We start from the raw sequence: 9,026 nt of genomic DNA on the forward strand, positions 1-9,026 counted from the left end.
TGATTTATGATTACATTGCCTATTTGCTAGATTACATAGAACTTTACTCATGATATGCTTAGATAAACGTAACAACTATTGCTTAAGAACACTTGTGTGCTTACTCTCTTCTGTCATCGCATTTCCACGAACCTCTCTCACTTATGTTGCCTTTGATATGAAGATCATGGCTAGACACATTAACATGACTCAAGCCCAGTTGACGGCTCTGATTAACCAACAAGTTGTTGCGTCACTTGCAGCTGCACAAGCAGGAGGTATACCCTGCATTCGTAATTCACACTAGGATTTTAGATCCTACACTCCTAAACCAACTCTTGTGTTTAACGTTGTATTGTCCTTTTACACAACATGTCAGCACGCTCAGCCACCTATTTGCACCTTCAAGACTTTCATGGACTGTCGTCCTAGCTGAGATGTGTGAATGCCCTGAGGCTCGTAGGGTGAAGTACGCCACTCGTACTCTCGAAGGCGTTGCATTGACTTGGTGGAACGCACAAGTGCAAATGTTGGGGCTGGTAGCTGCTAATGCCACCCCATGGAACGATTTCAAAGAATTGATCAAGCGGGAATACTGTAGTCGTGATGACATCCACAAGTTGGAAGTGGAGTTCTTTAACCTGAAGATGACAGGGTCAGAAATAGAGGTGTATACGAAAAGGTCAAACGAGCTGGCCATCTTGTGTCCAACTATGGTGGATCCTCCCATCAAACGTATTGAGCTGTACCTCAGAGGTCTTGTGCCAGAAATTCAAAGCCATGCGACTTCGGCTAACCTTGCTACTATCCTGGATGTTACTCGTCTTGCTCATCGTCTCACAGACCAGGCAGTGGAACAGAACAGGCTGCCTAAGCGTATCGGTGCTACTACTACTACTTCTGCTACTCCCAGTGATAACAAGCGAAAATGGGATGGAGCCTCCAGCAAGGGTTCGACTTCAGTATAGTCCCAGGCACAGCAGCGAAAGATTGATGACTATCAGAGCCCTGGTCAGCAATCTTCTAGTAGTCAAAGGCAGGGTGGATATCGCGAAAACCTCCCGAAGTGCAATACATGCAACAGGCACCACAACGGTCAGTGCAACAAGGGTCGTTGTCAGAGATAACTCAAGATGGGTCATCAAGCTAAGGATTGCAGGAGCTCACGACCTGCGAATCCGAACAAGCAACAACAACCACCAGCTCCACAAAACCAGTAGCAGCAACAGCAGCGAGGCAACATGGGATGCTTTCAGTGTGGTGCTGAGGGCCACTTCAAGCGGGACTGCCCCCAGTTAAACCAGAATCAGAACAACAACAACAATAATATAGGCAATGGGAACAATAATGGGGGAAACAATAATGATAACGTTGCAAGGGGTCATGTGTTCGTGCTTGGTCAGGGTGAAGCAAGGAATGATCCTAACGTGGTGATGGGTAAGTTTCTTCTCGATGAATTTTATGTTACTGTTTTATTTGATTCGGGTGCGGATACCAGTTATATGTCTCTGAAAGTTAGTCAAATGCTCAAGCGCACACTAACACCGTTGAACACCAAGCATGTCGTAGAGTTAGCTAATGGTAGAAGTCTAGAGGCCACACACATAGTTCAGGGTAGTAATCTTGTCCTCGCTGGTCAGACTTTCTCTATCGATCTCATTCCTATAGATCTGGGTAGTTTCAACATCGTCATTGGGATGGAGTGGTTGTCCCAGCAGCAAGCAGAAATCATATGCAAGGAGAAGATTGTTCGTATTCCCCGTTCTAGTAAAGAACCTCTCGAAATTCAAGGCGACAAGAGTGGTGCCGTGGTGGACATCATCTCCTTTCTTAAGGCTCAGAAGTGTTTACGAAAGGGCCACACCGCTATTTTGCCACTTGTTACTGACGCATCAGCGAAAGAGAAGAGATTAGAGGATATTCCAGTAGTACGTGAATTTCCTCAAGTGTTTCCTGACGATTTACCTGGACTACCGCCTCATCGCCAGGTCGAATTCCAAATCGAACTAGCTCCTGGAGCAGCACTAATAGCTCGTGCACCGTATCGCTTAGCTCCATCAGAATTGGAAGAACTATCTACGCAACTACAAGAACTTTTGGATAAAGGTTTTATTCGTCCTAGCTCTTCGCCTTGGAGAGCTTCAGTGTTGTTTGTGAAGAAGAAAGACGGTACCTTCAGGATGTGTATTGACTACCGCGAACTCAACAAGGTGACCGTGAAAAATCGCTATCCTCTTCCCCGCATCGATGATTTGTTCGATCAGCTGCAAGGGTCGAGATACTATTCAAAGATTGAATTGAGGTCAGCTTACCATCAACTGAGAGTCCGGGACGAGGACGTCTCGAAAACAGCATTCAGAACCTGCTATGGCCACTACGAGTTTCTGGTCATGCCATTCGGATTAACAAACGTGCCTGCAGTCTTCATGGATCTTATGAATAGGGTGTGCAAGCCTTACTTGGATAAGTTTGTGATTGTATTCATCGACGACATACTGATCTACTCTAAGAGTCGGGAGGAACACGAGCAGCATTTATGACTCATTTTGGAACTCCTTCGAGCAGAACAGCTGTACGCCAAGTTTTCAAAATGCGACTTCTGGCTTCGTGAAGTCCACTTTCTGGGCCATGTGGTAAACAAGGATGGGATTCATGTTGATCCATCCAAGGTAGACTTGATTAAGAACTGGCCTGCACCGCGTACGCCAATAGAAATTCGCCAATTCTTGGGTTTGGCGGGCTACTACAGAAGGTTCATCAAAGACTTCTCAAAGATTGCGCAGCCGCTTACATTACTGACACAGAAGGGTGTTACCTATCGTTGGGGTAATACACAAGAAACAGCTTTTCAACACTTAAAGGATAGGCTCTGTAGCGCACCTATTCTCTCATTTCCTGAAGGCACAGACGATTTTGTGGTTTACTGTGACGCATCAATTCAGGGTCTTGGTTGTGTATTAATGCAATGGGATAAAGTCATTGCTTACGCTTCGCGCCAACTAAAGATTCACGAAAGGAACTATACTACACACGATTTAGGGCTGGGAGCTGTTGTTTTCGTGCTTAAGATATGGAGACATTACCTGTACGGTACCAAGTGCACCATCTACACCGATCACAGGAGTCTCGAGCATATCTTCAAGCAGAAGGAGTTAAACATGCGTCAATGTCGATGGGTCAAGCTACTGAATGATTACGAATGTGCCATCAAGTACCATCCGGGCAAAGCAAATGTTGTGGCCGACGCCCTCAGTCGAAAGGACACTACACCTAGGCGTGTGCGAGCATTACAACTTACCATTCAGTCTAGTCTTCCTGCACAAATACGAGATGCTCAAGTAGAAGCATTGAAACCAGAAAACGTCAGGGTTGAAGCCCTACGCGGCTCAAGGCAATAGTTAGAACAGAAGGAAGACGACGCCTACTACGTAACAGGACGCATCTGGGTCCCACTCTATGGTAATTTACGAGAGCTTGTAATGGATGAAGCATATAAGTCTCGCTACTCGGTACATCCTGGCTCGGATAAGATGTACCACGATCTCAGAACTACGTATTGGTGGCCTAGTATGAAAGCCCACATAGCAACTTACGTTGGCAAATGTTTGACTTGTGCGAGAGTCAAGACAGAATACAAGAAACCATCGGGCCTACTCCAACAACCAAAGATACCACAATGGAAATGGGAGGAAATTTCCATGGATTTTGTTACTAGCCTGCCTAGATCTCAACGTGGGAATGATATTATTTGGGTGATCGTGGATCGAATTATAAAGTCTGCACACTTCTTGGCTATCAAGGAAACAGACAAGTTCTCTACCTTAGCAGACATCTACTTAAAGGAAGTGGTTTCGAGGCACGGGGTGCCAACCTCCATTATTTCTGACCGTGATGCACGTTTTACTTCTGAACTATGGCAAGCGATGCACAAATCTTTTGGCTCTCGACTAGACATAAGCACAGCTTATCACCCTCAGATGGATGGACAGTCTGAGCGCACCATTCAAACTCTAGAAGACATGCTTCGGGCATGTGTAATCGATTTCGGCAATGGCTGGGGAAAACATCTTCCATTAGTGGAGTTTTCGTATAACAACAGTTACCACACCAGCATTCAAGCCGCTCCATTTGAGGCATTGTACGGGCGTAAATGCCGATTACCTCTCTGTTAGGCAGAGGTGGGGGATAGTCAGATCACGGGTCCAGAACTCGTAGTTGATGCTACGGAAAGAATTGCTCAGATACGACAACGAATGGCGGCAGCTCGCGATCGTTAGAAAAGCTACGTTTATAAGCACAGGAAACCACTCGAGTTCCAGGTTGGAGATCGAGTGCTACTCAAAGTCTCACCCTGGAAGGGTGTAGTTCGTTTTGGCAAACGAGGCAAGCTCAATCCGCGGTACGTCGGACCGTTCGAAATCATAGAGAAAATAGGCAAAGTGGCCTACAAACTGAACCTACCAGCAGAACTTGGTGGAGTTCACAATGTTTTCCACGTGTTAAATCTGGAAAAGTGTCTGTCAGATGAGACCCTCATAGTTCCTTTGAAGGAGCTCACTATCGACGAGCAGTTTCAATTCGTCGAGGAACCAGTTGAAATCATGGACTGGGATGTCAAGGTCCTTAAGCACACAAGAATACCTCTTGTTCGAGTTCGTTGGAACTCCCGTCGTGGCCCAGAGTTCACCTGGGAACGAGAAGACCAAATGAAACTCAAGTATCCCCAGTTGTTCGGAAACAATGCAACTACTGCTGACGCTGAAGCTACTACAGAATTTCAGGACGAAATTACAAATCAACGGGGGGATGATGTGACACCCCAGGAAAACCAGCAAACTATACAACACAACTAGCTTCCTCAGTAACCGCGTGCTAAATTTCGGGACGAAATTTCTTTCAAGTTGGGGGTAATGTGACAACTCGAGTTTCCAGGATTCCATCTTGAGATAAATTGTGTATTAACTGTTTAGTTGTTTGATTGTTTGACTTGTAACTGTACACCGGATTATAAGTTGAGATGGTTGTTTGATATATAATGTGTTTAATGTGAGTAAAGTGTTTGGTTACATGAACATGAACTTGTAAACTGTTTAAGATTAGAACTACCCAACGAAACAAAGTGTTTCGCCATCAACCAACCCGACGAAACAACTATGTTTCGCCATAAATCATTTCGACGAAACGGAGAGTGTTTTGTCATCCCCATCTCGACGAAACGGGCGTTTCGCCGGCCCAACGATTCACCTAGGCCCAGCATCGGCACAGTCTGTTACGCAGATATTTATCAACTATTCTGGTTCATTCGTTACACTTCTGGCATTAAGAAAAACCCTAGTCTCCTCTCTCAAAACAACTTGTCGGCAACCATCCTCCCCATCTCCAGAAGTTCTTGCACAACCCATCCCACCTCCGGTTAGTTTTGTGATAACCCGATTCATTCAGATTTTTAGATTGTTTGCGTAACTGATTGTTACCGTAACCTGTTTTCATTGTCTGTTTTCATTGTCTGACTTATGATGATTGTCGCGATGTGTATGTATGAACGGGAATGATATTCGTAAACTCTATTCGAATGTATGACGGCAATATGTTAAATCGGTTAACCATTAGGGTTTCTCGGTGTTTGTTATTGTTGAATCCGTGAGCTATATGCTAGATTGTCTAAGATTATAATACATGATTTTTGTGTGATGGTATGATTGTTGTGCGATGTTAATCGGCGGTAGAGTTTCTGGGTAAACAACTGTTATCATAACGTAACTGACATTATGGACGAAACGCTACTTATGGCGAAACTAACATAGCAAAACAGATATGTTTCGCCGTGGGTAGCCATGACGAATTAGATATGACGAAACAGTGTGTTTCGCCGAGGGTAAATACGACGAAACAAGGGTGTTTCGTCGGATGGGATTCACGGCGAAACAGGGGTGTTTCGCCGAATGGGTAAATTGCACAGTAACTAAGTTTAATTCTGTTAAGGGTTAACTGGGTTAGTTAACTGCTGTTAAATGTTAAGCATGACTTGTATGAGCTTGAATACGTGTTTTGTGCTATTGAGTGATCACTGATTCAATATCCACTGTGATTGTACTTATACGTTAACCTCGTGAATGTAAACTGATTATGTACACGTGCATACTTCAGGACTTGACTGATTATTTGTGAGCACATACTTTAGCACACCGAGCAAACCAAGGTGAGTTCACACTCTTTCCAAGGCATGGGATTCCCAAGGGTTGGGAATGGGTAAATGAACTAAACGGAAATTTCGACCATCCTCCGTGGGTAGGATGCCAAGATTATACACTGGACCAAACCTCTATCATTGAAGTCCCTCATTATATCGACTTAATCGCCGAGGCCTATGACGAGCGGGTCATTAGTTAATAGCGCTATTAGGTTTAACAAACCTCACACCGTGTCGTTCGAACGGGCGTGTACTAATGGACTATGGGCAAAGGGTCAATGCTAATAGACATTGACTTAGGGCACCTCTTACATTTTCGTAGCAGTCGATACATACGGTCTAGTAACACATGGGAAGCCCCCACTAATCTTCGCACACATGTCTGGGAGACCCCGATACGAACTATACGATACATGGTTTACAAAACGAACATATGATTTACGAAACGAATACTTTAACTAAACAACGAGCTGTGAACTCGCTCAACTCTGTTGTTGACTCGTTGTTACATGCCTTGCAGGTCGTTAGGTACTCATGGAGCTTGCACAGGGAGGCGCGGTCGTTGTGGGACATGGCAGTGTATGCCATGCTAAAAATATTACTTTATTTCATGCTTAACACTTACATTGGGTTTTACAATTATGCTTCCGCTAAACACTTAACTATGTTTTTGATTTGAAACACCTTTCATATTGTGTGGTTGAATTTTACTTATTACTTGTTATGTTCAATATGATTGGTGGCTTGATCCTGGTCAGTCACGCCTCCAGTACTCCGCGTTTGGATTTTGGGGGTGTGACAAGAAACTCGTGTAAAGACTCAGAAAAACATTAATAGAATGAAAGTTAAAAGCAAAAAGCTGTGTGACGTTGTTTACTTTGATTCCGCCTTAGTAAATGATGATGAACTCCCTTTACTGACTGTTTAGTGTCACGGAACCGATCCAACAATATTTATTTTATAAAGGAAGTCGTATGGTTTGTTATTCGAAATAAATATACCAACTATATTTATTTTTATAAAAGAATTGTCGAAATTTCAAAGTTTAGAATAAATATAAATACTATATTTATTGTTGTAAATACTTTCCGAGTCGTCGTTTTCATAAATTGTGAAGTGTTGTCAAAAGTAATTATATACTTGTATTTGTCTTTCTAAAATATCATTTGAATCCGAAAGTTGTTTTATAATAACACGCGTCTTATTTTATGGATTTTCCCGAAAAACGGGCAGAGTTTCCTCTGTTTTTGGACGCCCCCGACAACACAACTTGTCGTTATTTTATCAAAATTCACTCAATTTGCAACATCGTATTCGTATGTAATCAATTTATATTAACACGACAATAAATTAAAGTATATTTTAACTATCATTTCGTTATTTTGTTCGGTTCGAGCTCGTTTTCACGAAAGTAACTAGAACTATATAGAATAACGAAATTATTCATCGTGCCAATAGACTTTACCAAAATTTCGTGTTGAAACGCTAAATGGGTTGACTGAGTTGACCGAGCCGACTCGCTGTGTTGACCAGGTTTGACCGAGTTGAATGGGTTTGACCGAGTCAACTGAACCGAGCCGTCTGACCGCAAACCAAAGCCGAACCAAAGCTGTTGACCGAACCGTATCCTGACCAGAACTGACTGTTGACCTGTAGCTTGACTGAGTTGACTCGCTGACTGAGTCAACCGAACCGCCTGACCAAACCGAACCTGAGACTTCTAAAAACTGAATCGAACATCAGCAACATTATCTTTCATCAGTCACCATTACCCTTGACATCATCATTATCAACCGAACCTGCCGGAATTTAACGTTGATCTCTAAAGATTTGAAAAAGAAAGGAGATGGAGGAGAGTTGATAGCATTGACCGTAAAAACAGTAAAATTCATCGGTTAAAGACACGAACCACCGGATCGAGACACCTATTGCCGGACCGAGACACGAACCACCGGTCCGAGACACATACCAGTGGTCCGAGACGCCGACCGCCTCTGCCGCCGCCGTCGCTCACCACCACAACCGGTTATCTCTCTCTCTCCCATCTTGTTTCTCTCTCTCTTCTGTTCCGCCGTCGCGCTACCGCCGCGTGCGGCGGTTCTGTTTACTTTCACCGGGATTACATCGGTGACCGGGGGTATCTGAGGTGTCGTGGGGTGTGTGGGTGACCAGAGATGGTCGGAGCTGCGCCGGAGCTCCTCCACTCGGCTGGAGATGTGAAGATCGAGAGGGTATTTGGTAATTTGTATATGTGTGTTCTTTGTATATGTATAGATCGAGAGAGAGAATGACAGACATAATGTCTGTGTTTTTTTTTTTTTTTTTGAGATCTAGATAAGGTTAGAGAGGATGTAGGAGGAAAATGAGAGAGGTGTCGGCTGAAACAAATGAGTAGTTTAAGGTTTCACAACCTTTTATAGTTAGGTTTTAATCTAGTGGTCACAAGCCCGCTTTCTATAATGAGAACGGCCCGTAAATTCCTACGAGGCCCTTTTTTTTCAACCCGAACTCCATACGCATCGTAAAATAAAATTTTAAAATTAAAAGGCGTAAAATAGTGTCGTTTGTCGTGTGACGCGCTCATTCGTCGCTTTAACTAAAAAAATCACATAAAATACTACGTTGACCGTTTTAATTCGTTCTACGATTCGGTTTCGACTACGAACATAAAATTTAATTACCAATCTGAAATATATCATAAAAATTTAATATTTGGCTGTGTTGTCAGTATTTCATTTTTGTTTCAGTTCGTTTTCGTTTAATATTCAACAGTTTCTCCGCATATTCCACGCGAATCGTCATACGCGTACTGTAAAGTCGGATAAACGTTCCTAGGCACTCCAAAGGCCTAATTAAG

General features: G+C 43.5%; 1 long non-coding RNA gene across 1 annotated transcript; it reads right to left on the reverse strand.

Annotated features, from left to right (window-relative positions):
* Positions 1–7,515: 7,515 nt before the first annotated feature.
* Positions 7,516–8,544, reverse strand: LOC110886240. Its single transcript, XR_002562715.2, has 2 exons — positions 8,079–8,544; positions 7,516–7,968 (listed from the first exon to the last, which is right to left on the reverse strand). It is a non-coding gene; the product is annotated as an uncharacterized LOC110886240 (long non-coding RNA).
* Between the last annotated feature and the right edge of the window lie 482 nt (positions 8,545–9,026).

The sequence above is a fragment of the Helianthus annuus genome, chromosome 2 (assembly GCF_002127325.2).
Source record: "Helianthus annuus cultivar XRQ/B chromosome 2, HanXRQr2.0-SUNRISE, whole genome shotgun sequence".
In the NCBI taxonomy this organism is placed as follows: Eukaryota; Viridiplantae; Streptophyta; class Magnoliopsida; order Asterales; family Asteraceae; genus Helianthus; species Helianthus annuus.